The following is a 27116-nucleotide window of genomic DNA, read 5'->3' as shown; positions in this document are numbered from 1 at the left end:
CTACATCCTCCAGAGAGGCCTCTCAGACGTGTCAGTCAGCTTCTTCCTGAGGGCCTCTTCCTTCTCCTTGGTCAGCTTGGGTCCAGTCTCCTGCAAACCGCAGAATAAGTCCCAAGTCTTCCTGAGACATCCACGAGATTGCTCAGGAAAATCTAAAACAAATAAAAATAAACAAATAACCACCAAACATGGGAACTGGAAATCCCTGTCAGTGTAGTGCAGATGACTGTAAGGAATGACTACAGCTGCTTATAATTAATGTTAGAGAAAACCCTGAGAAAATGCAGATAGATTTGATTATATGAAAATACAAAACTTTTCCATGGCATAAAGTTCAATAAACAAAGCAAAAACAAATTACCAAATGAAGAAAACATCTGTATATTATATCATAAAGGATTAACTATCTTAAATATATAACTACTTAAAATAAATATCTATATACTGTTATATATAAGTATATAATATAATAGCTACCTAATATATATATTATAAATACATACATATATGTATAAATATTATGTATATATCTTGAGAAAATCTAAAATCTCTAGAGAGAGAGACTTTCAACAGCCCCATGTAAACATGTTAAAGAGATTACCAAGTCAAAGAAAATAGACAAATGCATTTTAAACTCACATATAAAAATAAATCCTAAGCAAAACCTATACTGAGGTATAATTTCTCACTTAGCAGTTGCAGAAATGCAAAGGTGTCACAATGTGCCATGTGACTAAGTACGTGTGGACAAAGACAGTCTCACACCTTGTTGCTAGGAAAGCTTAACTCATCTCCTATGGGGGGGAATTTGGTTGTACACAACAAAATTTCATGAATATTAATCTCTTGACACAACAATAAAATAAGTAAAAATATAAAAAGACTTTTGTACAAGATCATTAGTTGCAGTACTGGAAAAATTAAAACATATTTCAAAATGCAAATGTTTATGAAAAATAATAATGAAAGGAAAACTATATTCAGAAATAAACGATAATGAAAATTACAGAAATTAAAATCAGTGAAAGACAGCAAAAGTGTGAAAATTATAGAAATCAAATGAAAATTTCACAGAAATTAAAATCCGTGAGAGACAGCAAAAGTATGAAAATTATAGAAATTAAAATCTGCGAGAGATAGCAGAGGTGTTGTTTTAGGGAAATGTATATGGTTTTAGTTACTGACATTAGGAAAGAAAAAAGCAAATGTCCGGATTCACTGGAAACCAATGTTGGAATACCTTTCAAAATATGCAATAATGTTAAAAATAAAGTCAGAAAAGAAAAACATAAGAAAACCAAATAATGTAGATAGATGGGAATGCAAATGAAAACACAAAGTAACAATATACAAAGGAAGGATAATAACAGAAATAACAAAGCCAAAGTTTATTTTTTGAGAAAAGTACACTAGATAAGTCTAAATCTAATTATAGAGGCAGCAGAGATGGATAAGTAGATATAATAAATAGCTTTATTCCAATATACTTAAAAATGTGTATTAAATGTCCAAAATCCCCCAAATATATAATTTTACCAAACTGATTAATGAATAAGTATTCTAAATAGCCCTGTACTTGTATAAATTTGACTCTTGCTTGCTCTCTGTCTCCTCCCCACTCAACAAATAACACTAATGGCATTATTGACAAAATACCAAAATTCAATGGAGATATAATTTTGATCATTTTGAAATATTTCCTTAAAGTGAATAAATGGGATAATTTCTGGTTTATCAAATTTGAACACTATGATCTTAATACCAAAAATCAAATGGAGACAAAGGAAAAAAAAAAGAAAGAAAGGAGAAGAGAAGAGAAATGAAAAAAATAGAAAAGAAGAAAAAGAAAAGAAAATTATGGGCCACTCCTACTCAGGAGAGCTGATATAAAAAAATTAAAAAAGGATTAGAAGGCATTAACTATTCCTTCAGTTGGAAGAACAAAAACCCAAACAGAACAGTTAGTGTCCAGTTTAAAACATCATAGCAAGGCTCAACTATAACTTGGACTTTACCTAACAAATGAAAACAATGTAACCTAATAGTTTATACCCATATATTAATGTGAGGGAGAAAAAGACAACATAGCATGAAGTGCTAGAGACCTTGTTAATAGTTTTTTAAAAAGAGTCATGAGTCCTGAGCATGGACATTGGAGACATTTTTGTGAAGAAAGTGAGATATGAAGTTAGTTTGGGCCAGGCACTGTGGCTTCTGACTGTAATCTCAGCACTTTGAAAGGCTCATGTGGGAGAATTCCTGGATCTCAGGAGCTCAAGACCAGCCTGAAGAAGAGCGAGACCCCATCTCCACTAAAAACAGAAAAACTAGTGGGATGTAGTGGCTCATACTTGTGGCCCCACCTACTCAGGAGGCTGCGGCAAGAGGATTGCTCTAGCTAGCCCAAGAGTTTGAGGTTGCTGTGAGCTATGATGCCACAGTACTCTAACTTGGGCAACAGAGTGAGATCTGTCTCAAAAACAAACAACAAAAAAGTTCCAAAGAATAGGTATTTTTCCTCTTGGAAAAGAGGTAGAAATATTTTAGGGTGCTTGTTGTATGTGGGGAAATTGACAAAAACTGTCTGTCCGGAACATAGGGTATAATGGGAGAATAGTGAGAAATAACGTAAGAGAAAAAGGTTACCTGCTTAATCACAGCCGATCAAGATCATACCCTTAATGAATAATTAGGAGTAAGAGGGTATGGCATCTTGGAATAATAATTGGCATCTTGGAATCTGGAATACAGTTTCATGGATGGGTGATGGATGCACAGACTGACAGGGAAGCAAATGAACAGATGAATTTTATATGTTATCTTGGTTGTTGGAAAGATAAGACTTTAAAGTTTCAGTGTTCCATAAATATAATGATCAAAAGCTGAATGTAGTGGTAAAAGAAAGACAGTAACTCAAACCATACACATACAGAATTTCTACATGAAAAATCAAGATATTACCTTCTCCAACACCATCCTCAGTTTCATCCCTGCCTTTGCTCATCTGCATCTAAATCAATTTGTTCCTCTGTACTGTTTCGAAGAAACCAGCACAGGCGATACAGCTGAATAGAGGAGAATACAAACAAGTATATTAGTAAAAAATATTTGTAATATGCTGATGCTACCTTTTACTACTGCATAGTTTTAAAAAATAAAACTGCACAGAAAAGTATAGATCATAAAGATAATGTCTATTACCACACTCATTCACAAAAGCATGCCACCCATTTCAAATGATCTCTGTTTTTAATTCTGGTACTTATTCGAAACTTTAAATAATATGCTTAAAATTTATAGTTCTGGATTTATAATTTCAGAAGCATTAATATTTAACTAACCTACCTTCACTACTAACCCTAGCTTCATTCATTTTTCTTATCATCCAAATGTTGCTACCTAAAACATTATTTCTTTCAATTTGTGTAGTGGATGCTTTTTCAACTTTTAGAATATCTTCTGAAGTTCTTTTTCTGGATCTATCATGCTTAGATTGTACTATTCTTGAGTTACAACTGCAATTGATACCCTTATATTTCCCTTTTCCCAACCCACCTCAAAACATTTGTAAGCTATACCATTATCTTAAACCATTAAGCTTTATACTTGTATTTTTTTCTGTAAATATAATTTTAATACTATAGAATTTATGCTATCATATACTTTGTCATATTTTGGCCACAGATACAAGACATGGTATTGGGCACAATTAATAACACCAGCACTGGGTCAGTCTAAGAAAAGTGTTCCAAGAATCAGTGGGCTTTTGAATCCACAATTCAAGTCAGTGAAGGAGGAGGAGGAGGGAAAGATGGATAACTAGAGACATAGATCACCAGAACATGCCAGAAAGAAAACTTTTTAGATTACAAACAAACGAACAAACAAACAAACAAAAAAACAGAGATATAATTCTAAGGGAAAAATACCAGATCCTACTGAAGAATCTGTGGGAAGACATTATGGAAACAAACAGGAAGGAGCAAAATTTTGGCAGAGATCAACCCCCCAGACACATGGAGTCCTTTGGAAAGGATATGTGGGGTCTGTTTCTCCTTCACTCACATTTCTGGCAGACTGATGGCTACAGACCTGCTGGAGAGCTTCTCCATCCCCATAAGCCCAAAAGCTGCTGCCAGCAAATGAGGAGCTTCTTGAAAACAGAGCACTAGGTGGCCAGTGTCCCTGATCAACACAAACCTGAGTTGAGATGATGGATGCCATGATGTGTCCCTACCTATTATGTGTCTTTGTATTCCCCAGGGAGCTACTGACATTCATGTCACTGGTCCCACCAGAAACACTTCCTATTGCCTTTCCAGAATGTGGTGGCCACAGTGGACTTGTGGGTCTCAGGGTAACTGTGTAATCCAAGAGCTAAGACATCCTAGGCAAGATGCCTTCTTGGGATAAAATCAAAGAGGATCAGTATGCCAGATCACTTCCATGCAGACTCTTGCCTCTGTGTCTCCTTCCCTTCCTACTGTTGCTGAGTGGCACATGTTCCCCAAGGGACAATTGACCTTGTCTCTGGGGCAGCTGCTTCCATGGGAGGTATATTCCCTACAGGGAGGCTCCCACAGAAAGTGGGGGCTCATACTTTTCCTATTATGGACCTGTCAGTGGACCAAGTGGTGCTTGGACTATGAGATCCCTGTCTGCCAGCCCTCCCTGGTGCTGCTTGTCTGGTTACTTCAGTAAAGTAAGGTATACACCCACATGGTGGGGCATTAAGCCTACTTGAGCACTCCATGCGCAACTTGGAAACAGTATATGTCTCTGCGGCATGGTCAGCAATTGAACTTGGAGGACGAGGGGTAGTCCCCCAGGCCAAATCCCATTCAATCCCATTGAATCCCAGGATTCAATCTAGATTCTTGAGGGAATAGAGTGGAGTTTTGTGAACTAATATTAGGAGGTAAGGGAGCTCAGGGCAGAATCGAAAGGAAAGTGTAGTGTGGGTCCAAACCCCACACACTCACAGAGCACCCCTCCCCCCACATAGAAGCCAATCTCTTAGCACTGGGCAAAATCCTGGGCAGAGAAATGCCAGCCTGTGACACCACTGTTGGTGAGCTCAGCTACATTGCTCTACTGCTTGTGGCTAGATATTGGAAGGAGACCTTGGGGCAAGGGAGAAAAGAGTACAGGCTGTGCTTTTCTGCCAGACTATGAATCCCAGAGGGGTTCTTCTCTGTGAGCAGACTTTTGGGCTTGTTGGGTCCATTTCAGCCCCTCCATGGTGGCTTTTCCTAGGGGCCTCAGATTTGTCCTTTAATCCCTGCCAGGACAGCTTTTATGCCCACCTTTGTGGAGACTGAAGCAAGACTCACCCCACCCACTCCCAGCCAGCCTCCCTTTTCCACCGAAGTAGTCCCCTGGGAGATCTAGGGTTCCACTGACTGCCCTGGTCATTGAAGTGCTTCTCCTGAAGTGCTGGAGCCCCTGACAGGTCCCCCAAAACAAAACTGCAGCTGGCTATATCCTGAAATCACTACTGAGTGGCAAGGAGGACAACTTATACAGCCCCAAACAGTATTTACTGAGTCAATCATACAGAGCTTGGCTGGCTCTCACCCAAAAGCAGTTTGTACTGTCATAGAGATTAAACCTACCATTCCAATATAATTCACATTGTTAAGAGACTTTAGGTCTGGGGAAAGATAAAGGATTTCAAAGACTCCAACTTTCCTTGTCAAAAGGAGATAGGATTGCTCATGTACATAGCACACTGTGACCACAGTCTACATGTAACTGGAAATTCAGAAAACCACCACATGAAGGATATTTGTAATCAAGGTGTTCATTCAGAATCTAGACCACCTTCTAAGTACTCACAAGCAAAGCCAAAGGTTCTTTTCCAACAGATGTTACAGACATATCCTCATGAGTAAAGGGGAGAAAAACATCTAAACAAAAGAAAATTCAAAAACAAAAAAAGGCAGTCATTACCGATTGAATGGAATTCAGTGTGTGGCACCTGTGGCTGTAAGGAGTAGGGCCCCAGCCTCATATACTAGAAGTGGTGGGTTCAAACCTGTTTCCAGCCAAAGGAAAAAAAAAATAGAAGGAATTCAGTGCAAGAATTCTGGGAGTATGGAGAATCAGCATGAAAGGGCACCCTTAACGGAGCACAACAGCTCTCTAGCAGTGAATTCCAACCAAAATAAAAATAGTAAAATGTCATATAAAAAAAAATTCCAAGCATGAGTTATAAGGATTCTCAACAACTTTCAAGAGAAAATGGAAAACAAATACAAAGAAACTAGTGAAAACATTTTTTTAAAAAGCTTATTGAAGAAATAGATACATTAAAACAATGTAACTTCCAGTAATAAAACCTCATTTAGAGAAATATAAAACCCAATGCAAATGTTAAGAGTGGATTACACCAAGCAGAAGAAAGAATTGCAGAGCTTGAAGACAAGTCTTTCTAATTAACTAAATCAGTCAAAATAACAAAGAATCAAGAGAAATGAAGAAAGTCTAAGAGAAATACGGGATTACACATGTATAAAATGAACAAATGTAAGACCCACAGGCATCTCTGAGAATAAAGAAGACTAAACACAAGGCTTAGAAAACCTATTTAAGAGAATAATTGCAAAAATTGCCTCATCTTGCAAAACATTTAGACATAAAGAAAAGACAAAAGTCCAATGAATAACCTAGGAGACTGATTGCAAAAGGGAACCATCAAGGCATGTGATTCATTGTAACACTGGCAGGAATTAACACAAAGGAGAGACTTCATGAGTAGTCTTCCAAAACATCAAATAAGAAATAACTTACAAAGGAAAACTCATTAGAATAATTGTAGGCTTCTCAAGAGAAGTTTTACAAACAATTAAAGAATGGATCTTACTTTTAGTGTCCTTAAACAGAATAGCTGCTAGCCAAGGATATTGTGTCATGTTAAACTAAGTTACATAAGTTAAGTACATATAATGTTGTTCCCAGACACATAAAGACTGAGGATATTTGTTACTATTAGAACCACCCTATATGAAATGCTCAAAAGTTCATTAACATACAACAGCATGATAGCTACCAAAAAGTATAAAAACATCCACAAGTTATAGCTCATGGCTCTTCTAAATCAATAGTACCAAAGAGAATGCAAAACGGTAAGATATCATCTAACATATTGTATAGAACAGTATGCAAAATATCAACACTAAAAGTCAGTTTTAAAGGTCTGAAGGCAGCACTTAAAAGACTGGCTGAATGGATGAAATGACACAACCCAAGTATTTACCGCCTCTAAGAAATACATCCAAACTACAAGGATTCACAAGGACTCAAGGTAATGGGATGGAAGAAAAAATAGCATATAGGCTGTATTTCTATTTTTAAAATGATTAATATCTACAAGGTCCCTCCAGTGTCCCTTTCTACTGAAATACTTTTGGTAGAAAATTTCAGGAGTGTATGCTTTAAGACTTTTTTCTATGGTTGGACAAACATGTATCTATCTACATGTAATTTAGTACAAATGCACAACTCTACAATATTATATTATTCTGCACTTATTTTTCTGCTTGCCTCCTCATATTTTATGCAGATGCATAATATTCAATACACTATTATTTTGTACTCAGGTTCTTCATGATGAAGTTTGGATTTCCCCACTTTTTCCATTTTTAAACTTTCACAGAGAAAATCCATATATATGCATACATAAAAACATATATGTGAGTGTGTATTTATGTATATATATATGTGTATACATTTATATATATGAGTGTGTATGGATATATATTTATGTTATATATTTACATATATATAAGTACTTGTAAATAATTTGTACATAATAAGCTCCTAAAAGTAAGATTGTTGACTCTTATGTTATAGAAATTTCAAAATAGATAAATACTGTTCAATTGACCTCCTGGAAATTATAAAGATTAGTCACTCATCCACAGTTCTGGACTATGGGAATTTCTCCACATCTTCACCAACAATATATTTAATTCATATTAAAAATATTGCCAATTTTAAAGTAAAAAATACTTCTCATGGGTGGTGCCTATGGCTCAAAAAAGTAGGGTGTCGGTCCCATATACCGAGGTGACGGGTTCAAATCCAGCCCCGGCCAAAAACTGGTTCTCATTACTCTGCTTTCTTTGTCCTTCCAACTTATGCTATGTGTTTTTCTTTCTTCTCTCTCTATACCCGTATTCATGCTGTGTACAACATTCTCCTCATCCAAAACTGGCACAACCCAGTGACAGTTCTGCAGTGAAGTCTTTTTTTTTTTTCTTTATTGTTGGGGATTCATTGAGGGTACAATAAGCCAGGTTACACTGATTGCAATTATTAGGTAAAGTCCCTCTTGCAATCATGTCTTGCACCCATAAAGTGTGACACACACCAAGGCCCCACCCCTCTCCCTCCGTCCCTCTTTCTGCTTCCCGCCCCCATAACCTTAATTGTCATTAATTGTCCTTATATCAAAATTGAGTACATAGGATTCATGCTTCTCCATTCTTGTGATGCTTTGCTAAGAATATGTCTTCCATTTCCATCCAGGTTAATATGAAGGATGTAAAGTCTCCATTTTTTTTTAATGGCTGAATAGTATTCCATGGTATACATATACCACAGCTTGTTAATCCATTCCTGGGTTGGTGGGCATTTAGGCTGTTTCCACATTTTGGCGATTGTAAATTGAGCTGCAATAAACAGTCTAGTACAAGTGTCCTTATGATAAAAGGATTTCTTTCCTTCTGGGTAGATGCCCAGTAATGGCATTGCAGGATCAAATGGGAGGTTTAGCTTGAGTGCTTTGAGGTTTCTCCATACTTCCTTCCAGAAAGGTTGTACTAGTTTGCAGTCCCACCAGCAGTGTAAAAGTGTTCCCTTCTCTCCACATCCACGCCAGCATCCTCAGTTTTGAGATTTTGTCATGTGGGCCATTCTCACTGGGGTTAGATGATATCTCAGGGTTGTTTTGATTTGCATTTCTCTAATATATAGAGATGATGAACATTTTTTCATGTGTTTGTTAGCCATTCGTCTGTCATCTTTAGAGCAAGTTCTATTCATGTCTCTTGCCCACTGATATATGGGATTGTTGGCTTTTTTCATGTGGATTAATTTGAGTTCTCTATAGATCCTAGTTATCAAGCTTTTGTCTGATTGAAAATATGCAAATATCCTTTCCCATTGTGTAGGTTGTCTCTTTGCTTTGGTTATTGTCTCCTTAGCTGTACAGAAGCTTTTCAGTTTAATGAAGTCCCATTTGTTTATTTTTGTTGTTGTTGAAATTGCCATGGCAGTCTTCTTCATGAAGTCTTTCCCCGGCCAGTATCTTCCAGTGTTTTTCCTCTGCTTTCTTTGAGGATTTTTATTGTTTCATGCCTTAAATTTAAGTCCTTAAATTAAATTAAAAGTCCTTAAATTTAAGTCCGCAAACAAAAGGTACAAAATCCACCACCAAGCGGACGGGAGTCCCCCTCCCCCATGAGACCGGCTCAAGAGCCCCACAATTAAACAAGCGGGTGGAAATTAAAGGCCCTCCCACTACACTCCACGGGAGAGACCTTCTAAAAACTGGACCTACCTCCCCTACTGGGGTGCCATGGCATTCTCCTGCCGGGCATAAAACTGAATAAAACTTTAAAAATCCTTTGCCGGTAACCCTGAATCCCCAACACTCCCTTCCCGCCCACTGAGGTCTGGAGGCCTGTCCCCCAGGAGTTCGGATCCTTGAGTGATTTCTCAAGGGGAGGGGACAGTCCCCGAGTTGCGACTGGTCAGCATTGACTCTGAGGCACGCGAGTGAGAAGAGGGCACCGGGCTGAGGGGGAGTCATGCCTCGGCGGCACTTCCCTGCGGTGTGGTGCAGCAGCCCTCCCCGTGCATCAATACAGCCAGCCATAAAACTGAATGAAACTCTAGCTTCCCCCCCACTCTCACTCGGGGTCTGGGGACCTGTCCCCCAGGAGTTCGGATCCCTGAGTGATTTCTTGAGGGGAGCGCACAGTGCCCGAGCCGTGACTGGTCAGCGCTGACTCTGAGACACACGGGCGAGGAGAAAGCACTCTACTGAGGGGGAGTCACGCCTCGGCGGCACTTCCCTGCGGATTAGGTGCAGCAGCCCTCCCCGGGCAACATTACGGGGCCAGGCACAAAACTGAATAAAACTCTAGCTTCCCCGCTGAGAGCTGACAGCAGCTACTCCCACTCGGGGTCTGGAGGCCTATCCTCCAGGAGTTCAGATCCTTGGGTGATTTCTCGAGGGGAGTGCACAGTGCCCGAGCTGCGTCAGGTAAGCGCTGACTCTGAGACATGTGAGCAAGGAGAGGGCACTCTGCTGAGGGGAAATCAAGCCTTGGCGGCACTTGCCTGTGGTGCGGTGCAACAGCCCTCCCCGGGCGGGTGTAAAACTGAATGAAACTCTAGCTTCCCCCCCACTCCCAATCGGGGTCTGGAAGCCTATCCCCCAAGAGTTCGGATACTTGGGGGATCTCTTGAGGGGTGTGGACCCAGCATAAACTGCAGCCGCTCAGTGCTGACTCTGGGGTGCGAGACAGAGGAGAAAAGGGTCGGCTGAGTGCCCACACCAGAGCAGCAGTTCCCTGGAGGTAGATCAACAGCCGTTTTTTCTTTAACGGAAGAACGCTCACTTCTGGATATTCTGAGGCCACACCCCCTGTCTCCCTGGGCAACCGGAGGAGGCCACCGTGTGCGGGGGATTTCCTGACACTGCTCACAAACCTGGGAAGCTTCCAGGGTGGGGCCAACACACAGAGCTGAAACCTCCAGCAGCAAAGACGTTTGAACTCAGAACAGCCGGTCTTCTGTAGGCGATTTTGGCAGGAACACAGACAGAACCCCGCAAAGTTGTCTGTTCTGTTCTGTTAGCAGCATCCATCAGGGACGGGGCTAAGCCAGAGTGAACACCTCCTTCCCATCACCTGCATCAAGCACTCAAAGATGTCAGGCCCCATCTCCTCCTGCTAGATAGCGGCAGTCTGCGGGGGCCTGGCAGACTTCCTTGCGATTCAGGCAGGTGCAAACCCCTGGAGTGTCTGTTCACTACAGGCAACTGGGTTAGCCATCTGCAGAGATACCAGTGACTGGGTCTGACGGAGGGGCAAAGTGGGGAAGGAGACGTCAACATTCCCAGACTGCTCTGTTTGCTGGGTGGCTCCTCCTGACTCCACGCTGCACTGGGGTGAGCCATGTCAGAGGAGTCACCAGGCCCCTGTGATCCAGTTCCCAGAGACCTCTTGAACTCTCCCACCCGAGACAGGTGCCGATTGGGACAGTTGATTTGGACCTTTTGAACTGGGCTAATAGACTGAGGACTTTTCAAGTGGTGCCCTGGGTGTGCAGTTGTAGGAAGGTTTGATTCTCCTTTTCCAACTGGGGCCAGAGGTGGGCGGGCGGGGTGCCTTAATTGCTGATTTTTCCACACAGCTGAGACTTCAAGCCAGAGTAGAAGTTGCAATAGGATCGAACAGAAACCAGCTGAAAACAAGACAGAACCACTTTGCTCCACCACACCAGACAGGGCCCCAGTTTCTCAGGACACAACAATGTACGGCCCCTCGATAAAGCCCCAGGGGAAAAACCAAAGGGAGTAAAATAACCATGGGGCAGAATCAGCGGAAAAGCTCTGGTAACATGAATAACCAGAATAGATCAACGCCCCCAAGAAAAGATACGGCAGATGTGATTGAAGATCCCATTCATAAACAACTGGCTGAGATGTCAGAAATTTAATTCAGAATTTGGATTGCAGACAAGATTAATAAAATGGAATTAGGAATTCGAGGAGAAATTCAAAAGTTGTCTCAAGAATTTAACGAATTTAAAGACAAAACCACCAAAGACTTGGAAACACTGAAGCAAGAATTTACAGCCCTCAGAGATATGAAAAATACAGTAGAATCCCTCAGCAACAGAATGGAGCAAGCAGAAGAAAGGATTTCTGACATTGCAGATAAAGTCTTCGAACGCTCCCAATCTCTCAAAGAGGAAGAGAAATGGAGAGGAAATACGGATCACTCACTCAGAGAGCTCTCGGATAATTCGAAAAAAAGCAATATAAGAATTATAGGGATTTCTGAGAACGATGAAGTGGCCTCCGAGGGCACAGAGGCCCTTCTGCATGAAATTATGAAAGAAAATTTTCCAGACATGCCTAGAGAATCTGAAATTCAGATAGCAGACAGCTTCAGAACCCCAGCACGATTCAACCCCAATAAGTCATCCCCCAGACATATCATAATTAGCTTCACTAAAGTTAACATGAAAGAGAAGATTCTCAAAGCAGTCGGGCGAAAGAAAACTATTATGTACAAAGGTAAGAATATTAGAATAACTGCAGATCTCTCTGCTGAAACTTTTCAAGCCAGAAGAGGGTGGTCATCAACTTTTAATCTCCTGAAGCAAAATAACTTTCAATCCAGGATCTTGTATCCAGCTAAACTGAGTTTCATCTATGATGGAGAAATTAAATACTTCAATGACATTCATATGTTGAAAAAATTTGCCATAAGTAAACCAGCTCTTCAGGATATTCTCAGACCTATCCTCCACAATGATCAACCCAATCCTATACCACAAAAGTAAAAAAGTAAACTCACTCAGAAACTTTGGATCAAACTCCAACTTCCACACTGGCAAAAGGATTAAAAATGTCCACTGGACCTTTGAAAAACTCGATACCCAAAATTCCACCAGACTTATCAATACTCTCCATCAATGTGAATGGCTTAAACTGTCCTCTAAAGAGGCATAGGTTAGCTGACTGGATACAAAAACTCAAGCCAGATATTCGTTGCATACAAGAGTCACATCTCAACTTAAAAGACAAATACAGACTCAGGGTGAAAGGATGGTCATCCATATTTCAGGCAAATGGTAATCAGAAAAAAGCAGGTGTTGCAATTTTATTTGCAGATACAGTAGGCTTTAAACCATCAAAAGTAAGGAAGGACAAGAATGGTCACTTCATATATGTTAAGGGTAATACTCAATATGATGAGATCTCAATTATTAATATCTATGCACCCAACCAGAATGCACCTCAATTTATAAGAGAAACTCTAACAGACATGAGTGACTTGATTTCCTCCAGCTCCATAATCGTCAGAGATTTCAACACTCCTTTGGCAGTGTTGAATCGATCCTCCAGCAAGAAGCTGAGCAAAGAAATCTTAGATTTAAACCTAACCATCCAATATTTAGATTTAGCAGACATCTACAGAACATTTCATCCCAAAAAAACTGAATACACATACTTCTCACTAGCCCACGGAACTTATTCCAAAATTGACCACATTTTAGGTCACAAGTCTAACCTCAGTAAATTTAAAGCAATAGAAATTATTCCATGCATCTTCTCGGACCATCATGGAATAAAACTTGAATTGAGTAACAACAGGAATCTGCATACCCATACAAAAACATGGAAGTTAAATAACCTTATGCTGAATGATAGCTGGGTCAGAGATGAGATTAAGAAAGAAATCACCAATTTTTTGGAACAAAATGACAATGAAGACACAAACTATCAGAACCTCTGGGACACCGCAAAGTCAGTTCTAAGAGGGAAATTTATAGCACTGCAAGCCTTCCTCAAGAGAACAGAAAGAGAGGAAGTTAACAACTTAATGGGACATCTCAAGCAACTGGAAGAGGAAGAACATTCCAACCCGAAACCCAGTAGAAGAAAAGAAATAACCAAAATTAGAGCAGAATTAAATGAAATTGAAAACAAAAGAATAATACAACAGATCAATAAATCAAAAAACTGTTTTTTTGAAAAGGTCAATAAAATAGATAAACCTCTGGCCAACCTAATAAGGAAAAAAAGAGTAAAATCTCTAATATCATCAATCAGAAACAACAAAGACGAAATAACCACAGACTCATCAGAAATCCAAAAAATCCTTAATGAATATTACAAGAAAATTTATTCTCAGAAATATGAAAATCTGAAGGAAATAGACCGATACTTGGAAGCACGCCACCTTCCAAGACTTAACCAGAATCAAGTAGAAATGTTGAACAGACCCATATCAAGTTCAGAAATAGCATCAACTATACAAAACCTCCCTAAAAAGAAAAGCCCGGGAACAGATGGTTTCACGTCAGAATTCTACCAAACCTTTAAAGAGGAATTAGTACCTATACTACTCAACCTGTTCCAAAATGTAGAAAAAGAAGGAAGACTACCCAACACGTTCTATGAAGCAAACATCACCCTGATCCCCAAACCAGGAAAAGACCCAACAAGAAAAGAAAATTATAGACCAATATCACTAATGAATATAGATGCAAAAATATTCAACAAGATCCTAACAAACAGAATCCAGCAACACATCAAACAAAGTATACATCATGACCAAGTTGGTTTTATCCCAGGGTGACAAGGCTGGTTCAATATACGTAAATCTATAAAGTAATTCAGCACATAAACAAATTAAAAAACAAAGACCATATGATTCTCTCAATTGATGCAGAAAAAGCTTTTGATAATATCCAGCATCCCTTCATGATCAGAACACTCAAGAAAATTGGTCTAGAAGGGACTTTTCTTAAACTGATAGAGGCCATCTACAGCAAACCCACAGCCAATATCATATTGAATGGAGTTAAATTGGAATCATTTCCACTCAGGTCAGGAACCAGACAAGGCTGCCAATTGTCTCCATTGCTTTTCAACATTGTAATGGAAGTTTTAGCCACTGCAATTAGGGAAGAAAAGGCAATCAAGGGTATCCATATAGGGTCAGAAGAGATCAAACTTTCGCTCTTCGCAGATGATATGATTGTGTATCTGGAAAACACTAGGGACTCTACTACAAAACTCCTAGAAGTGATCAAGGAATACAGCAGCATCTCAGGTTACAAAATCAACATTCATAAATCGGTAGCCTTTGTATACACCAACAACAGTCAAGTTGAAAAAGCAGTTAAGGACTCTATCCCATTCACAGTACTGCCAAAGAAGGTGAAATATTTGGGAATTTACCTAACAAAAGACGTGAAAAATCTCTACAAAGAGAACTATGAAACTCTAAGAAAAGAAATAGCTGAAAATGTTAACAAATGGAAAAACATACCATGCTCATGGCTAGGAAGAATCAACATTATCAAAATGTCCATACTACCCAAAGCAATATATAATTTCAACGCACTCCCTATTAAAGCTTCACTGTCATATTTTAAAGATCTTGAAAAAACATTACTTCGTTTCATATGGAATCAGAAAAAACCTCGAATAGGCAAGACGTTACTCAGAAATAAAAACAAAACAGGAGGAATCACACTACCAGACCTCAGACTTTACTACAAATCGATAGTGATCAAAACAGCATGGTATTGGCACAAAAACAGAGAAGTAGATATCTGGAACAGAATAGAGAACCAAGAGATGAATCCAGCTACTTACCGCTATTTGATTTTTGACAAGCCAATTAAAAACATTCAGTGGGGAAAAGATTCCCTATTTAACAAATGGTGCTGGGTGAACTGGCTGGCAACCTGCAGAAGACTGAAATTGGACCCACACCTTTCACCATTAACTAAGATAGACTCTCATTGGATTAAAGATTTAAACTTAAAACATGAAACTATAAAAATACTAGAGGAGAATGCAGGGAAAACCCTTGAAGAAATTGGTCTGGGTGAGTATTTCATGAGGAGAACCCCCCGGGCAATTGAAGTAGCTTCAAAAATACACTACTGGGACTTGATCAAACTAAAAAGCTTCTGCACAGCTAAGAACACAGTAAGCAGAGCAAGCAGACAGCCCTGAGAATGGGAGAAGATATTTGCAGGGTATATCTCTGACAAAGGTTTAATAACAAGAATCTACAGAGAACTCAAACGCATCAGCAAGAAAAAAACAAGGGATACCATCCCAGGCTGGGCAAGGGATTTGAAGAGAAACTTCTCTGAAGAAGACAGGCGCATGGCCTTCAGACATATGAAAAAATGCTCATCATCTTTAATCATCAGAGAAATGCAAATCAAAACTACCTTGAGATATCATCTAACTCCAATGAGACTAGCCTATATCACAAAATCTCAAGACCAGAGATGTTGGCGTGGATGCGGAGAAAAGGGAACACTTCTGCACTGCTGGTGGGAATGCAAATTAATACATTCCTTTTGGAAAGATATATGGAGAACACTCAGAGATCTAAAAATAGATCTGCCATTCAATCCTGTAATTCCTCTGCTGGGCATATACCCAGAAGACCAAAAATCACAACATAACAAAGATATTTGTACCAGAATGTTTATTGCAGCCCAATTCATAATAGCTAAGTCATGGAAAAAGCCCAAGTGCCCATCGATCCACGAATGGATTAATAAATAGTGGTATATGTATACCATGGAATACTATGCAGCCTTAAAGAAAGATGGAGACTTTACCTCTTTCATGTTTACATGGATGGAGCTGGAACATATTCTTCTTAGTAAAGTGTCTCGAGAATGGAAGAAAAAGTACCCAATGTACTCAGCCCTACTATGAAACTAATTTGGGGCTCTCACATGAAAGCTATAACCCAGTTACAACTTAACAATAGGGGGAAGTGGGAAAGGGGGGGTGGGTAGAGGGAGGGGGATCGGTGGGATCTCACCTGTGGTGCATCTTACAGGGGTATTTGCGAAACTTGGTAGATGTAGAATGTAAAGGTTTTGGCACGGTAACTGAGATAACGCCGGAAAGGCTATGTTAACCACTGTGATAAAAATGTGTCAAATGGTCTATGAAGCGAGTGTATGATGCCCCATGATCATATCAATGTATACAGTTATGATTTAATAAAAAAAATAAAAAAAATAAATAAATCTATTCAGCTGTAAAAAAAAAAAAATACAATAAAATAAAATCAATGTCCACAAGTCAGTAGCCTTTGTATACACCAATAACAGTCAAGATGAGAAGCTAATTAAGGACACAACTCCCTTCACCATAGTTTCAAAGAAAATGAAATACCTAGGAATATACCTAACGAAGGAGGTGAAGGACCTCTATAAAGAAAATGATGAAATCCTCAGAAAGGAAATAGCAGAGGATATTAACAAATGGAAGAACATACCATGCTCATGGATGGGAAGAATCAACATTGTTAAAATGTCTATACTTCCCTAAGCAATTTACCTATTCAATGCCTTTTCTATCAAAATACCAACATCGTACTTTCAAGATTTGGAAAAAATGTTTCTGCGTTTTGTATGAAACTGGAAAGAAACCCATATAGCTAAGGCAGTTCTTAGTAATAAAAATAAAGCTGGGGGCATCAGCATACCAGATTTTAGGCTGTACTACAAAGCCATAGTAGTCAAGACAGCATGGTACTGGCACAAAAACAGAGACATAGACACTTGGAATCAAATTGCAGTGAAGTCTTTAGACAACAGTTGTCATTTTCTTCCCCGCATCCTATTTTAAAAATGGTGTACATTTATCTCCATAGGGGAGAATGCTTTTTCAGTTTCCACTTACCTGTTCATTGATTCTTTTACAGAAGACGGCGAGCAGGAAGACAGCTGCAACTGGAGATCCAAGATCACTAGCCATCGCTTGTGTGTAATGGATCCGTTGTCCATTTGGAGATGCCTGTAGTAGTGGGACCCACAGGATGCTGATGACAATTGTTGCAAGAATAAATATCCTGGCAAGAAAATAAAATCTTGTAGATATTAAACATAAGTTATTATGGGCACATTTGTTGTACTTCAATTTTTGAACTTATTCCTGTTGCCATTTGTTGATTTTCCAACAAAATCAAGCTCCTCGACTGTATAGGTTCTTAAGAAAAGAAAGGACTCAGATGTTATCAGTACACAAAACAACTGTGCCCATGATGCTGCTTTCAGGGGCAGGGCTGCTTTCACTGACAACAGATGGAAGCAGGAAGCTGGGGACATGTGATTTGGCCTCGGGTGGCTGCCATGTATGAAGGAGTCTGACCTCAGAGTTCTTACAAGTGTGCAGCAGCCCCACTTCCGGAGGAAACAGTGTTGCTGTCAGTTGCTCCTACCTCTGCCACAGTGTTGGCAATCAGCAGTAGCAACAACTCAAGGGGGATGAGCACAAAAATGTGCAATAGCTCTTCTTCTGGGTGCAGAATGGTTTGCCCTTTGGCTCTGATAGCAGCAAACAAGAGCAGCAGGAAATATGGGTGAGGGATGTAGATGGGGCTCCAGTGATGTGGAGATAGAGGGGCTGTTTGGCTCCAGGGATAGGCTCAGTTTAGTGGGGGCTGAGCTCTCACATTGGCACTGTGCTGTAGCTCCCTAGGACTGGGGGGTGGATGTGGGCGCCATCGTGTGTTTCCCCTGTGAAGCAATGCCTTCACATGGTCTCCAGGCACCTCCCTGTTTGAGGTTCATTGCCCAGAAAGGTCAAGCAAGAGGACCTCCTATGGCTTGAATTGTAAGAGTCCATGGCAGGAATATAGGCTGTGGGTGGTTGATTTCACTTCACTTCTCATCAGGAAGCCTCTCTTGGTTCGTGGTAAGTCCTGGTAATGGAGGCTGCCTTCCTTTTCTCTCCTTCCTTGCTTTAGAAGTTTCCTGTCACTTCTCTCTTGGGTCACCTATTCAAATTGTGATCATCTATTTCGTATTTTACTTCTTTATTGTGGAGAAGGTAAGTATCAGAAGGCTCTAGTCAACCATTTTATTTTCTTAATTAAGTCATAAACACATAGATCATGTATAATTAATGCATTTATGGGGTACAATGTGCTGATTTCATATACAATTTGGAGTGCTTACATCACACGAGTTAATATATCCCTCACCTCATTTACTTAATTATTGTGTTAAGACATTTATACTTTGGGGCAGTGCCTGTGGCTCAAGTAGTAGGGTGCTGGCCCCATATGCTGAGGGTGGTGGGTTTGAGCCCAGCCCCAGGCAAAAACTGTAACAAGAACAACAAGAAAAGACATTTATACTCTATACTTAATAGATCCTACTTGCAAACATTTTAAAGCCCCTCCAACATTGAGAATCATCATCACCATCAATTGTACCATTTTTTGAAAGAGTCACAATTTCTTTTAAGATCTCTTCTTCTCATTCTTTCTAAAAAGAATGGCTAAATTTTAAAAGGCTAAGTGTGTAATAAATGCACATTTGTAACAATCTACTCAGTAGAAATGTGTGCCAATGTTCACCAAGAGACATTAACAAAAGTGATCAAGTCAGATGTCCATGATTAGTGTAGATAAATTTTAATATATTACGGTGATGAGATACCACATTGAAAGAAAGTGAACGTATTTCAGCTACTCATAGCAACATGATGGGATATCCCAACATAACAAAGAGGAAAGAAGCTTTGCAACAAGGATTAAATTTTGAGTTAGTCTATTTCCATTACCTGAAACTGGGAAAAGACACATTATAGGATTTGGAGTCTCAGTGGTTAGCTTTGGGAAGTTAGAGCCCAAAGGGGGCTTCTAGATGCTGGTAATCTCCATTTCTTAACTTGGTTGGTGGTTAAATAGGTGCTCGTTTTGTAATAAATTATGGAGCTATGCAGTTATGTTTTATGCTTTCTGTATGAACATTACACTTTGATCTTTAAATGTAAGAAAATTCTATGACAATATAGGGTCCACTCAGAAAGTATAAAGGGAAGAAAGAAGACTATCCTTTCTTTCTGCTTATTTCCTTCAAGCTCTCTGTCTTCAAGGACCACTGGCTGCTCAGGAACCCCTGCATGGAGGGAACTCTCCCAGCAGTGTCTTGGAATTAGCCCCCTCCATGAGTCTGTCCCTTCTAAAATGGTCCACTGCTTAACGAATGCAATCATGTCAGTGTTTGGATATCCTAATCTATTACCTCCATGTGATGCACCTGGAACTGCTAGAGATCACACATTAACCTATCAGAGGAGGATGAAATTTTACACACCATTAAGATACTGATGGAGTTACATGAAGATGTGGATGGGGAATAGTATGAGGAAGGAGAGAAATAAGAGATAATTGGAGGCACTTTCAAGTATGAAAAATACATTATCCCATTTAAATGTGTGGCCTAAATGTTTGTATCTGGAAAGACATATGCTGAGTTAAAAATGTTCTAATGATCCCCCCTTCACTTTAGGGCTCTATGCTTACTTTCACCAAAGCCATAAACAAGGGAGCTTTAGTCCACATAGACATATGCACTTCTCCAGAGGATTCTAGGGAGAAACCAGGGTTCCCTCACCTTCCAGCTATCAGGAGCTCTCTCTCTGACGTCTGCTTCCGCACCTTGGTGTAGATGTCCATGGTGAAAAGGGTGTTGGCGCTGTTGAAGATAGAGGTCAGGGAGCTCATGAGAGAGACCAGAATGACAGACGGCCTCAGGCCACGCAGTCCTGGAGGCAGGAGGGGCTTTGTTAGTGTCTGGACACCATGCTCCATGAGGGCCTTGCTCAACAGGAGAGCCATTTAAACATGTCATCTGGAGCATTAATTAATGTCCTTATCCATCTACATCAGTATGTGGAGGTTCCTGCATATTTCTTAATGATCCAAGAATAATCCAGTATAGAATTTTAGTCTTAAGTATAAACTTAGATATCATCTCCTGCAACAAGTTTTAGAAGAATGGAAACCATGTTTAAGCATATTTATTTGGGGAAGGAACTCTTGGGTTCCTAAAGCCTTAGATAACCAGAAAGGAAGAAGGCGAGTAAGTTTTTCTGCTAAAGAAGTCTCTGCAGGAGCAAAGACAAGAGTTTTGAACCAGTTTCCTCTGCCAAGTAGGCTCTAAACCTCCCTGACAGACAGTGGATGGGGGTATTCATGCCAGTGACTCCCGCCTCCTTCCTATTGATGAAGCTCATGTATATCATTGTGAAGGAAAGGTCACAGACATTAGCCAACCTATGATGAGATTTTGTGGTCAGTCCTGAGCTCTGTACCTGACACTGCTTACGTTCACTCCAGTAGGAAATCCTTCTGGAATCCTAACAATGTACTTAAATTATATGTGTTGTTTATGTGCTATTTCAAAAATGCTAAGATGTGAACTCTTAAGGACAGGGGCTTTGTACCTATTTTACCGATATTTTCTAAGTGCAAGAGCAATACCTGGCACATGATAGGCACTCAATAAATGGTTGTATATTAAATAGATTGAAATATAATATTTGAATACCACCAGTCCAAAAAGGCAGAATAAATAGTTATCCTCTAGCCACTGCCTTTATAATTTTATGGCCATTAAACTCTTTTATTGACAAGCAGATCATTTAACTGTTTTTAATTGCCTTGGAAGATAATCTTGAATCTGTAGAAGTAAGGAAGGAGTCTTCTGACAGGAAATGTATCTGGTTTGTCTATGAAATCTCCAGGCTTTGCAAAGGGCTTGTAGCCTATGTAAGGTGCTCACAAAATGTCTGATGCACAGATAAGAATTAATGGATGTCAGAATTACCGAGAACTATACCACAGCCCTTCCTGAAGTCCCACCCATAGACAGCCCTCCAAGGCCATCTCAGCAGGGACATTTCCTACCTGCAGGTAGCAGTTCCAGCACCATGATTGCGTAGGCATAGTTGGTACAGACGACTTCAGTGCCACAGTCTTTCACCCATTCAGAAGGCACCACACAGGCCACCTTATCTGAGAAAGGATTCAGCGGTGAGTTCAGTGAAGTCCAGAGAGGCAGAAATCACAACAGCTCAACAAATTGGTGACTTCAATAGATCATGGGGGAAGGAAAGACATTTCCTTAAAATTGGAGATTGAAGTTTGAAGTCCATACCATAGGTCTGTTGCTGCTTTGCCTGGAACAAGAGCTCATAGCATCTCATTTGTGCAGCTCTCCTTGAGCTGACCCATGGGGCGGGGCTTTCTCTTGGGATGTGGCCCAACCACAGCATGAGAGCAAACAGAGGACGCTGATCCCACCCTCCAGAAAAACAGCAAGGGAAGAAATTCTTTCGGTAGCAACACATTCCAGGGATGCGCAGGAAGTTAAGTCCTCTGTCTGGTCATATTGAGCCCGGTATGTTTTGCCTACATCTGAGAGGAGGTGTCCCTTGTAGTAGCTAATCAGGCTGAGTTCCTGGTGTCTGATGATGCCTCACGGCACCAGCAATTGCATAAGACATTGGGTTTTGTTTGTTTGTTTGCTTGGGGTGCTTTTTTGGTTGTTTAAAAAGTATCATAACAAGGGTGGCGTCTGTGGCTCAAAAGAGTAGGATGCCGGCCCCATATGCCAGAGGTGGCAGGTTCAAACCCACCCCTGGCCAAAACTGAAAAGAAAAAACACAAAGTATCATAACAAGAGCTATGGAAAGTTGATAAAGTAAGATCCAGGATAATAACAGTTTATGTTATGAGTTTCTTTTCTATATTCCTTTCTAATCCTTTTTCCCAGAGAATTATCTTTTGTGCATAACTATGGTAATGGTTGAGATACTATTTTGTAGCCTTCTTTTTACATGTAACATAATAACCTCAGCAATTTCCCAAGTTTTGAGATATTCTTCAGTCTCTTCTGTGCAACTTCCAGAAAAGAAATATACAATGATTTCTTTAGCCGTTCCCTACTTGGATGGCTACACATTCTTTCCTGTTATAAACCACACCGTGAGGCTGCAATGAGAAGGGATTCTGGTCTCTTGATGTGTTTGTCTCAGTTAGAGTTCAGTGAAATAAACTAATGTGCCCTGTGCTGAGAAAACATGAAATCCATTGAGTCTTACCCAATGGATTTCTGTAGGAAAAATGAATTCTCTATTAGCCTAGTAAGATTTGGTTACGCTCTCACCACTCTTTATAATGACAAAAGAAAGCGTATATTTTAGGAAGACTTGTAGCACTAGAAGTTACCATCAGATGACTCAGAAATTCACATACTGCAAACAGCTCGATTCCAAAGCAATGAAATTAGACTCAGTTCTCCAGCTGCCTCAGAGGGACTAAGATATGACAGCACATCTCAAAGCCCTTCTCAGTCCAAGACGTCATCAAACCCAACCACTACCACTCACCCAACTCAAATTAGCTCAAATCTACTCCAGCTTCTGGCGGCCTATGTCTCTGTGCTTCCTCAGTCCACGCCACTCACAAACAGTATTCACGGAATCAAATACCCACAATAAGACAGGCTTGTGGGATAAGGGAGCAAAGTTGCAACTGTGCCAAATTTCCCTGCCTCCCACCTGCCACGCAAGTTATTCCTTTCACTTAGAATTCTTCCTTTCCTTCCATCCAGAATGGATTTTCTAGTTTGTAACGATTTTATTGCATCTTAAAAACTCGTCTCAGAATCCAAGCATAGAACAAAGACAGGCCATATAGATTCAGGATCAATACAGAATGTGGCTGATCATCCCCGGCATCACCACGAGAAACATGGGCAGCAGCTTCAGGTAAAAACACATGATGCAGGTGGCCTTCACGTGGGACATGTCCTTGCCACACAGACCGTGCTGCACGATAACCTGCCAGGAAAACACTCGTGAACAACCAGAGGATGATTTCAAAAAGTATCTCTTTTCAGAGTTTAATGTGACAATGAGAAATGATGTCATGGCTAGTAGAAAATAAAAGGCAATAGAATCTGGTTTCTCATCTCTAAAATAGGATTCCCTACTGCAAGGACTTCTGAATATCTGGTATAATGTATGTAGGAACCTTGGTACATAGATGTCAGTACACATTAGCTACTATTAAAATATGCTCACAGCTCCCAGGCGGCAATGCAATAATGGTAATGTGCCCTTCCAGGTACAAAGTTGTGACTTCTGATTCCACCACAAATTATGTGTTTAAATTATGTCTGTAATACATGGAGGCATCATCAATGCCTTTTCCTTGTTATGGGGCAGTTGTCTCCATGGGACATTAACAACTTGTGATGGAAACACCATGGTTAGGTAGCCATTAGAACAGAACAGTGAGACATTCATTCCTAGATTTCTTCAGAATATTCTGAGAACCTCATCAAGTCATGATTCAAATATGACAGTCCTGGGGAAAAGAATGCATATCATTTCATAACCCTACTTAAATTATACAATCTCTTAAGTAAGAATTTTGTAGCAATGTAGGACTTCTACCCATAATGACATAACTTCTTGATATTTTTTCTTCTCAAGAAAAAATTGATATTGTTTCTATCAAAATAATAGAGATACTTTTTTCTGCTTGATTGTCCTTGGAGAGTCATCGAGGCCAGCAGTGGTTATCAATCCAGTGCTGAGGAAGCAGATGGTATTTCAAGGCTGAGGACTGGAAACAGATACGTGGTGATAAAACACAAACCGTGGAGGAGCAGGGGAGCCCTGCTGGCAGGCAAGCTGGGCTGGGCATCAGAACTAAGGTGAACACAGGGCCACTTACAGGATGCAAGTCAGGTGGTCTGGGAGGAATTATAGATAGTAGAGATGGTTCCACAGGTTAATGGTAAAATGATGTTTTTTTTTTTTTTCTTGAGACAGAGTCTCACTATGTTGCCCTCAGTGGAGTGCCATGGTGTCACAACTCAGAGCAACCTCAAACTCTTGGGCTTAAGTGATTCTCTTGCCTCAGCCTCCCAAGTAGCTGGGACTATAGGTGCCCGCCACAATACCTGGCTATTTTTTGTTGTAGTTGTCATGGTTGTTTTAGCAGGCCTGGGCTGAGTTCAAACCAGCCAGCCTTGGTGTATGTGGCTGGCACCACAACCACTGTGCTATGGGCGCTGAGCCTGGATTTTTTTTTTTTTTTTTGAAAAGCAGTTGATTATATACAGAAAATAAAGCTCTGACTATGGTTCAAATCTGGCTAACAATTGTGAAATTATAAGCTTCAAGTTCACAGATACTCTTCAGAGAGAAAATAATTTAAAATAAAATAAAATAATTCCAGATTATCAAAATGAATATTCAGTAAACAAAAAATAAGATCTCTAAAGTTATAAAAACAAAAGCAGAAAAACAAGGATAAAGTTAAAGAAGGGTCCTAGAAAGCAGAGTAAAATGACCAAGAGATAAAAATTGGGAGAAATGGTATAGACACCAGAGGACAGCTGAGTCCACCACTAAATAGAAGGTCCCAAGAAGGAAACAAAATGGAAAAAAGTCAAGGAAAAAATTACCCCAAATTTTCTAAGACATCGATTACCAGGTTGAACAGGCTCACAGTTGCTCATTGCAAAGGACAAAAATAGATCCACACAATAGTGGTGAAATTGCAGAATTCTCATGACAAAGAAAAAACTTCCAGAGAGAAAACAGCAGTCATATCTAAAGGATCAAGAATACATTCTGGATTCTAATTTGTTAACAGATGAATTCAGAATACAATGAATGTATGACTTTGGGAAAATTCTTCCTAACCTAGAAATGTGTAAATGACTAAATTATCTATCAAGGAAATGTTAGAGTGAAGACATTCTCAAATATGCAAATTCAGGATAAATTGACCTCCCATAATAACACCAATCTCAGAAAAATACTATATGTATTGATTGCCCCCAAAGAGGGAATAAACCAAGAAAAAAAATCACATGGGATGCTGAAAAAGGAGATTTAACTCAAGAGTGAGGCAAAAGGCTACCCAAAGACAGTAGTGATGGGATCGTGGGCAGAGCAGGGCACAAAACAGAGAGGAAACCCTGCCAGGCTCTGAGAGGACAGAGGCTCCCGGAGAAAATGAGCAAAAGGGTTTGTGGAGTACTTGGTGTGCTTACAACTATTAAGGGAAATACTTGTAGGGTGTGGTATTTAATGATTAAAAATTAGTAAGAAAATTTAAAACAAAAAATTAGGGAGTATACATACCATGGAAAATATTCTAAAAAGCTAAAAGAAAACAAACAGACACACAAAAAACCAGCTCATGTCATGTGGCTCTGTTGTGAATTTCATTGAAGGAGTCACAAAACTCTGATGCAGATATATCAAGAGGGTGGGGGGAAGAGATGTGCTCGTGTGGAACTGAGAATGGAAGGTTGTAAGAGAGCTGAGCACTCACGGCTCACCGAGGGAAGCCAGCAGAGAAATCTTAAAACTGGAAACCTAGGGGAAGCAACACGGGCACTTATTTGACCCACTTGAGGATCAAGTTAAGGACCAAATTCTGATTCAATGGTTCTGGACAGAGTCATAGGGTCTGAGAGTGTTTATTCCTAATGATCTTCAAGGTGACGTCCTTGCTTGATGGTCACAGACCACACACTGAGCACAGGGAATTAGAAAATAGAAATAAATGTCAAAAACCTAATTGAAAGAGCTGAAAGTGTCTGCATCCGAGAGACAAGAAATAGGGTAGAGAGTGAGGTACCAGACAGCTATTTTTTTATTTTTTAAAAAAGGCCACGTAGAAATGTTTGAATCTTTAACTGATGTGTGTGCACAAAATAGAAACTAAATTTTTTTCTACAAGAAAGAACAGCATAAACAAATGCATGCTCGCACATTTTGTGTGTGTGTGTGTGCGCGCGCGCGCGCACACACACACACACACACACACACACTTCACCCGATCCGTGCACCAGTACCACAGAGCTGTAATGGGTGCTCTGAGTATCATTCCCGGCCACGGAACATCCGCCATGGCAGGATCTCAGAATAAGTGGAAGGAGTCGTCCCGAGGAGTGTAGCAGCTGGTATTGATTGTCAGGTTGTCCCCCTCCACTATGGACGGGATGGCATTCATGTACTTCTCTGTAAAACTCTCATAACCTCCAACTTTGACAAATGCTGAAAAGGCATCAGATGAAATGAAATGTCTTACTGAAATCCAACATACCTGATGTTTGGGTCCCTGCTTTGTGGTGGAGATGCACCAGCGCTTCCCACCAGCCTGCTCAAATCTGCACTGACTTTCTCCCAGGATTCCAGTCTAAGCACCTCCCCTGGCAGTGAGCATGGTACCAGATTGACTGTCACAAAGTTCATAATGCAGACAACTCTAACTTTTCTCCCTAGAGTGCTCTTTGGTTTTTGAGTTAATGTCTCACTCTCAGGTAAAAATGAGACTGTAACCAGCAGGCTGATGTTGATTGTAAATTGGCAATGAATTCCTGGATATGACACCAAAAGCCCACCAAACAGAATCAAAATCAGGGGCGACATCCAAATTTAAAATGTCTGTGCATCACGGGACACTGTCAACAAAATGAAAAGACAATTTACAGAA

At 40.1% G+C, this 27116-nt stretch overlaps 1 pseudogene; it reads right to left on the bottom strand.

Annotated features, from left to right (window-relative positions):
- LOC128567507 (solute carrier family 5 member 4-like) lies at positions 1-26875 on the bottom strand (annotated as a pseudogene).
- Between the last annotated feature and the right edge of the window lie 241 nt (positions 26876-27116).

Source organism: Nycticebus coucang, chromosome 16, assembly GCF_027406575.1.
Source record: "Nycticebus coucang isolate mNycCou1 chromosome 16, mNycCou1.pri, whole genome shotgun sequence".
Taxonomy (NCBI): domain Eukaryota; kingdom Metazoa; phylum Chordata; class Mammalia; order Primates; family Lorisidae; genus Nycticebus; species Nycticebus coucang.
The sequence above is the reverse complement of the archived record's forward strand: the minus strand, read 5'-3'. Positions and strand labels throughout refer to the sequence as shown.